Here is a 7593-nt window from a genome sequence, read left to right on the forward strand (position 1 = left end):
AATAAACTTGAGCTACTTCTCCACAGTTGGAGACCACAGTTCAGTTTCTCTTCATTCCCAGAGCAGCTTCATGGTTCTCCATAGGACAGACAGCTTTAGAAAATCAGGTTGTTCCATTTGAAATTATGAATGTAACCATGACTAAAGATAAATCTCAACCCTAGAGAGCATGGAAGCTCTATTTGATCTTTAGTATCGCAATACCAAAAAAAGTTAAAATTAATGTTAAAAAATATTAAAGTGTTTTTTAAAACTATTAACAGATGTTATACTTCAATTTCTGGAATTTGACAGTAAAAAGTTCCATTCTTTTGCATTAGTTTTTAAAACCTCTAGTGCTAAATAGGTGAAAAGTTTGATGACCCACTTAGAGCATTCATATCCAGCCAGTTTCTGAAGGCTTCCTACTCAATCTTTTTTAGCACATTGTCAGCTGTCCAACTATAGAGTTTTGAGGTAAATTTTCAGGTTAATGTATATGCATTTCTTTTTAAAAGCTTACAGTTTTAATAAATGGAGAGCAGAAATTGAGAATTAAGATAAATTAATATAAAAACTCATTTTGAGGACTGATTCATCTTCAAAATTTGTGTACCTGGCAGTTGCACAAATTCTAAATGGTCTTAAAATAAAAAACCTGAGTCAGATACAGGAGTATCAGAGAAGCAGAGCAGCCAACCACTAGTTGTTAGCTCTACCGAATCCTCAGACCAAATGGGCGATCCTGCCTCCAGGATTACTCAGACTGAATGCAATGAGTTCTAGTCTCCTCCTGCCTTATATTTCTCTCTTCATCCAGCCATATCACTCCTGCCCCCACCTCCCTAGTGCTGGGATTAAAGGCGTTTGATTCCCAAGTACTGAGATTAAAGGTATGAGCCACCACTGTCTGGCCTCTATGGCTAACTAGTGTGGCCAGCTCCTCACTCTGATCTTCAGGCAAGCTTTATTAATTAAAACACAAGCAAAACATCACCAAAACTCTTCATACATTTGCTTTACTAGACATGTTTACTTAGACCTGTGGATTCACAGAATACTCCTTAAGAACTCCTACTCTCCTGCATTGCTCTGTATTATTGATATTAGGATGAAAAGATAACATAGTAGATGTCATGTGAAATACAAATACAGCTTTTAATCATGCTGCAGTTTTCATATTTCTAAGACAATGTCCCAGACAACAGCATTGGGAAGTAGGACCTAATGAAAGTTGAATAAGATGTAAAGTTTCTACCATTTTGAGTCAATAAATTTACTAGGAGACTTAATATTGTGATTATTATGAAACAGCGAGATCCCCCCCCTGTCTCTCACACACACACACTTTCTGTCATGAGATAATGCTTCAACCAGGTCCTTGGTAGATGGTCTCTGGTGCTCTATTATGTAAGCACAAAATAAACTAAGGACAAATGCCAAATCTACTTTTTCCATTGAGAAAAGAACAATGTTTTTAACAACATTCATCATTATATTTTGTATGCACATGTGTGAACCAAAAACAATGTTCTTTTATTTTATTTTATTTTTGGTTTTTCGAGACAGGGTTTCTCTGTATTGTTTTGGAGGCTGTCCTGGAACTCACTCTGTAGACCAGGCTGGCCTCGAACTCACAGAGATCTGCCTGCCTCTGCCTCCCGAGTGCTGGGATTAAAGGCGTGTGCCACCAACGCCCGGCTCTTTTATCTTAACTATACATTTTTCTTTGTTTGGAGAAGGTTTGAGATCAATTTCTGAACACTCAGAGCCACCATGTTGCCAAAAGTATTTGTAAGACATTCATAAAAAAGAAGAGTTCAACTCATAAAGTAAATTTAAAGTTTTAAGGATGAAGGTCTCAAATCTTCTTTTAGAGTATTAGAAGTGTTTTCCTCCTTTAGATACACTGATAGTCTAACGCAAATGTATCCCCACCCAAAGCAAACAATAAGCAGACATGATAGGAAGTGGTTCTGTGATGTCACAATGGCACTTAGGAAACAGAATACTCGTAGATGAGGATGTGTAAGAAAACCATCCACCTAACACAGGCACAAATGCTTGATAAATCAAATGAGCAGCTAGGAAGATTATGGATAATTCTGTGGTGCTGACAGCCTAGTGATATCTGACAAATCGTGTTGCTGCCAGTATCTCTAGCTACCAATAGTAGCTGCATCGGTGGTGTGCCACTATACTGGTACCCCTGTTGGTTCTGTGTCACTATGCCAGTGCCTCCATTGGTACTGTGCCACCTTATTGTTGGCTGTTTCCAAGTTAAGCTGATCTTGACCTCATGATCTTCCTGTACCTCCCAAGCACCTAGGATTATAGGCATGCATGTTTAGTATGTGTTGTAGTCACTGAAACCTGATTTACATAGACATGGAATACGTACATGACTGATACATCAACAAGTCAGTCTAAACTGAGAATCGGTACAAAACAATACAAAGCATAAAAACATTCTTTATTCGAAGTTCTAAAAATTGTAATTCAGGGAACACAGATTTGGAACTCAATGTTTCAGACATGAGGAGAAATGGGAGTTTATATTATGCTAACAGTCTTGACTTATGGCAATGAAAGATCTATTGTGGTAAAACTTTTATTGAAAAGAAATAATGTTTTTTTTAAATGACAGAGGCTATGTGAACAATTGAAGATTCAGAAATAAAAGTATCTACTTAGAATTTATGGACAAGAATCTAATAACATCTTGATATGACTCTTACATCTTAAACAAAATGTAATTATGTCTCCCTAATGACTAATAAACTATTTGTACCAAAACTCATATTCATAAGCAAAAACTGGAGTCAGTCAAGTATAGGTTCTACCCTCATGCTTTTCAAACTCCACTCTGAAAAGCTCTTCCATCATGATTTATCCTGGTTGTTTTTTTTCACAAACATGCACGAGCCCCTTGCTATTCGGCCCCTTTGAAGTTATTACCAAGTTTTTTCTTGGTATATTAAAGTTCACAAATGTTTTGGAATGAAATAAACCATTTCCAAATCTGGATGTAAGAGACTAGAAATTGTTGCTCGTAATACATTGCTGGCATGTTTTACACTGGTTATTCTGAGAAACTGCAGACACAGGAGTCTCTCTGAAAAGCTTTCCTTTTGTAGAAGAGATGTGTGCCTATATGGGGAATCTACGTTAATCAGGAAGCTGTATCAGAACGAGGGCTGGTCCAAGAGTATATTAGTTACCCTACTCATTCCACTGACAAAATTCCTGGCAAAGCAATCGAGGGGACAAATGGTGTGTTTTGCTATGTATTTTGTCTAACAGCTCAGAGGTGACAGCATCTCATGGCAGGGAATGCACTAGCAGAGCTCACTCAGCAGGCAGGATGACTGCTGGAAGCAGGCAGGCTATAACCCACAAGCCTATCTTCAACCATCCACTTCTTCCACCAAGGTACCCTCTTCTAAAGGCTCCATAACCTCCCAGAAGAGGGCAACCAACTGAGAACCAACAGATCAAACACTTGTCCTTGTGACAGACATTTCATATGCATCCTATGACAAGGAGTTTACATGAACAAGACAACCATTTTATAAATTGTTGTTGTTGGCAGTGGTTGGTTTTGATTTTGAAGCAGGACATTGCATTACCAGCCCAGGCTCGTCTTGAACCCACAATGTTGCCCAAAATAGGGTAACCTGGAGGTCATGAAGTCCTCCTGCTTTATCTTTTCAAGTGTTGGAATTCTTGGTTTATGACAACCTTCATTCACCTTGCATTGCCTTTCCTGATTCTGTCATACCTTCATAGCCACACCCCACCCCCAAAGATCCATGTTCTTATTTCTTTCCTGGCTCTAAGTGCTGTATGAGCAACTATTATCTGCATCAGCTTAAACCAGACACACCAGATAATTAAGTTCTCCTGATTGTTGAGGCTATCTTTCCCATGTACTTAATTAAATATGGTTTCCCTCTTGTTGATCTGTGTTTCATCAAATTAATTTGAAATTGAGAAGGGTGTAAGTAAGGCATCTTTTGCAACTCCTTGCAGTAGATAAAACTTGTAGAGGGGCTGTAAGAAGAACTAGTCAGCTGGTATTGACTACTGCAATTCCAGGAAAACAAGAGAAGCAGAGGGGGTTAAGTGAGGTCGGCTGAAAAACTTGGCAGTCTAAGAAAGGATTGTGCTATTGAAATTCCTGCAATAGTTTAATAAGTCAGATCATGTACAAATGACCTTGCTTAAAAATTCTTGGGCAGCTACTCCTTCAGACCCTTGGTGAATATTTGTGTCTTGGATAAAAAGAAAAGGCATAAAACCTGTATATAAACCTCATAAGAAGTTTTAAAAATACATATTAAGGTTGTAGAATTTTAAAAGTATAGGAGCATGTAGACAAAATAGCATGTAGGCCAAAAAGCCTTGAATATTAGTCAGAAATGCTATTTAGCTTCTCATTTGGAATGATGGCATTTACACTGCATTGGGTGATCATTAATTATAATGCGAATGATTTTATAAACACAATTATAAGAAAATCTACATTCCTGTTTTCTAGTGTCCAGAAACTTTAGTGTATATGCCTTATGTCATCTTATAATAGGAGATGTGAATATGACCTTATACTAATGTCTATGCTTCTTACAATTTGGTCTACTGTTTTTATATTAAAATTACACAGATTTTTTAATGTAGGGTTTAGTTTGATAGTTATGCCCAAATCCACCATAACTTTTAGCTTGGACTATCATGTTACACTACTCTCTTTTTCTATAGAGGATATAACTCAAGGCATCCAAATCTGGCATGCATTTTTCTATAAATATTTGAAACAGTTTAATGTTTAAGTAGAGTACAGTAAATGATTGAAAATAACCTTAATGAGATAGAAAGAAATGCTATAATCCAAATTATGTAAATAACACTTAAAAGTTATCTCATTGTATTTTTACCTTTGCACAAAAAGGAAAAACTATTTAGCAGCTCTTTTGCATGAGTGAATTCCCACCATCATTATTTTTGCTCTTTGTGGCCCTTGTTCACAACAATCATTAATTCTGAAACACAAGTATTGTGACACCAGGATAGTGTAGATTGACAAGTAGGATACTGATGTGGGATGTCCTTCTTTATTCTATGAATACGTGCTCCTTTCATTGGCTGATAAATAAAGCTGATTTGGCCAATGGCGATGCAGAATAGAGCCAGATGCGAAATCCAAACAAAGGTAGAGATAGAAAGAAGGTGGAGTCTGGGAAACTATGTGTAGCCACAGGGGAAGCAAGATGTGAGGTAACAAGCCATGAGCCTCGTGGTAAAACACAGAATAATAGAAATGGATTGATTCAATTGTGAGAACTAGCTAGTAATATGTCTGAGCCATTGACCAAACAATTACAATTAATATTAATCCTTAGAGTGGGTATTTGGGAACTGGAGGGTGGAATGAGAAACCTCCAACTACAGGACACGTACTCAGACTAACAAGGAGGCAGCATATACAGTATGGGTACATTAGACAGAGCACATAGTAATACATATTATCACAACACTCAGAGTATTTTGCTTGATATTTTCAGACTGTAACTAACTGTAAGGGATTGGAAACACAGAAATCTCAACCATGGGGTTCAAATAGCATTAAAGTTCCCTCAAAAGAAAACTAGTTCTTTATGGATCAGAAGATGCGGATCTCTGGCCTGGGTCGGAACATAGCATTCTAGTTGGGCAAGCCAATGATTTGACCAAGGTACTATGCCTCAGGAAGGTAGATTTGCCTTAAGCCACAGTAAAGAGGCAAGATAAATATTTTGCCATTAATGAGGTGCTGTATTTTTCCTTCCCAGAATTCCAATCCCTTAGTCCCTTTAAACTGCCATAAGATTCTGTTGGGTCTGCTTGCCTGGTACAAGTTTCCATTTTCTTTTCTGCCACTTTCGTCCTGGCACTGGCTGGGCACAAGGAAGCTTTTTCTGGTATTTTAAACTCTTTTTGTCTTTGTCTAAAGCTCTCCTCCCAACCACGAGGCTGCTGGTCTGTCCTGTGGCTGACCTCCATGCCATCTCATACCCAAGAGGAGAGCATTCATTCTTCCTTCTCCAGTCTTTTCCCTCCAGGCTGCCAACATTTACATATTGCCTGCTTTAGAGTTTTTCTTTTAAACTCTAATAAAATTGTCCTTGGGCTCCCTTTTGAGTTCATTCTTGTAGGGTTTTTGTTTATCTGTTTGTTTGCTTGCTTGCTTTTATCAAGGAGAGGAAGAGCATTAAGAGGGAACCCCAATTTCTCAAGAAACATTTGGTAACTGCACAGAACTCCTCAAACTTTCCAGTGATTGTGGCATAAATACTTATAAGTGTATGAGAACATGGGCTAGCGATGAACCCCGTATACATACAATAGAGCATATTTTAAAATTAGAAACCCCACTAACTTTTCAGACTCTCCTCTCAAGATTGGCCTTGCTGCTTTGTGAGTTAGGAGAGCTATTGTAGGTTTCCATCTCAAGGTAATATAGTAAACAGGCTGTGATACATTGAGAATGAGCTGCAGTTTTCAGTGCGCTTGATTTGCTAGGCCATGTGCTAAGTCCTTTGTTCTTATTATTTAACACTTAGAGCCATCCTATGAAGTTGGACTTAACAATACTACACAGAAAGACTGCAGTGGGTTGGACTGCAGCAAACTGCCCTAAGGCACACACCTACAACCTGTTACATCAGTTTGACCCCAGGTGGGAGGTCTGTGTCAATTCAACACTCTATACTGTCAACAGACATTCTAAAAGTGGAATGGATGGGTTGATTCTTGGAGGTTCTCAAACTCGTCCTAATTTAGCAAGATGCAACCATTCCCAACTTGATATTTCTGTGTTACCAGATTTTCCTTACATATTTTGGCCCAAAACAATCAAGAGGAGAGGCAGATTGGAGAATTCCATACAAATTTCCAAAAATATAAAACAGTATCATTCTTTTCACTGTTTTTTATGTAAAATATGACTGTTTTCATATAGTCCTCTTATATTAAAGTACCCGGGTGGTACTCAGGCAGAAGAGCCAGCAGCCTGGCTGATGGAGTGATGATGGCTGTGGCACATGTTGCCACTGAGAGCCATGTAGATATCCACCGACTGAGGTTATAGTGATATCTGACTCCTTACTGCAGCCAAGGGCAATGTGTAGGTCCGTGGTCCTACTGTAGTCAGAGTCTATGTTGATGTCCACATTCTGTGTTACCACAGAAGGCCACATGGATGTCTGTAGGCCTTGCTGCTGCCAGGGGCCATACTGATGTGAGTATCCTGTGGCACCACCTGAGGTCATGTTTATCTCCAGAACCAGGCTGCCCCCAAGGGCCTTGTCTGGATTCATGGTCTTACTGCAGCCACTGGCTACATCTGTGGTCTGTTCCATCTCAAGAAACCATGTAGAGGGCCATGATCTGTGCTTCCTCTGACTGTGGAGTGCAAGAAGGCTACTTTTTTTTTTGTAGCTAAAAATGGTATTTCTTTTTTTTTGTTTTGTTTTTTTTTATTTTAATTTTAAATAGCTTGTTTTACATGTCAATCCCAGTTCCCTCTCCCTCCCCTCCTCCCGCACTCCCCTTCCCCCCCTCCCTCCCACCCTATTG

Source organism: Mesocricetus auratus, unplaced genomic scaffold (assembly GCF_017639785.1).
Source record: "Mesocricetus auratus isolate SY011 unplaced genomic scaffold, BCM_Maur_2.0 Super-Scaffold_100008, whole genome shotgun sequence".
NCBI classification, from domain to species: Eukaryota; Metazoa; Chordata; class Mammalia; order Rodentia; family Cricetidae; genus Mesocricetus; species Mesocricetus auratus.